This window comes from Chrysochloris asiatica, unplaced genomic scaffold (assembly GCF_000296735.1).
Source record: "Chrysochloris asiatica unplaced genomic scaffold, ChrAsi1.0 scaffold00558, whole genome shotgun sequence".
Taxonomy (NCBI): domain Eukaryota; kingdom Metazoa; phylum Chordata; class Mammalia; order Afrosoricida; family Chrysochloridae; genus Chrysochloris; species Chrysochloris asiatica.
Genome location: NW_006409076.1, coordinates 157,968 through 158,837, shown reverse-complemented (window position 1 = coordinate 158,837; position 870 = coordinate 157,968).

Genomic DNA, 870 nt, shown 5'->3' with positions numbered 1-870 from the left:
ACAACAACAATAGATATAGATAGAGAGAGAGAGAGCTAGATACATAGATAGATACATAAAGATAGAGATATATAGATAGCAGAAAAGAGAGACAGAGACCCTTCCTTGTGTCCATTATATTGGGAGCAGACCACATCCTCAGGAAACATCCCTTCAGTTGATTAGGTACTTATAGCCACTCATCATAGTTAACTATGCCTGTATTAAGTTTCATCATCATGAGAATAAGTACATCTCAACTAGTGGTGGTGGTGGTTAAGTGCCGTGGAGTCGGAACGCACTCATAGCGACACTGTACAGGGTTTCCGAGGCTGTAAATCTTTACTGGAGCAGAAAGCCTCATCTTTCTCCTGAGGAACAGCTGGTAGTTTCGAACTGCTGGCTTTAAGGTTTGCAGCCCGATTCATAACCACTATGCTACCAGAGTAAATCTCTGGAATCCTGGCATAGTCAAGTTGACACAGAATCCTAACCATTACAGGGGATAAAATAGATTTCTGAATAGTTTCTCCTTTTTCCAGATGGGCCTGGTGACAGGGGATGGGGAATGATGATGATAGGATTTTATGATTTAATTGTGAGTAATTTTTAGCAAGATTCATTGTGATTGTCACAACTGTAATTGTAGAAGTTGTATAACTAAAAGGGGCGAGTATCTAATCTTTCATTTCAGGAGTAGACAATCCCAGCACCATCAAGAAGGAAGAACATGGGTGCAGTGTGAGATCCTTACCTAGAAAAGTGGTGACAAGAGAGATGGCGGAGGGAGTGGCATGGACAGACAGAGAGCAGTTATAGGTTCTTGGCCCATGAACTGAGTAAGGCTGTGTGCCTTCAGGTAGGAGTCTCCTTTGCAGAATGTTCTCTTGG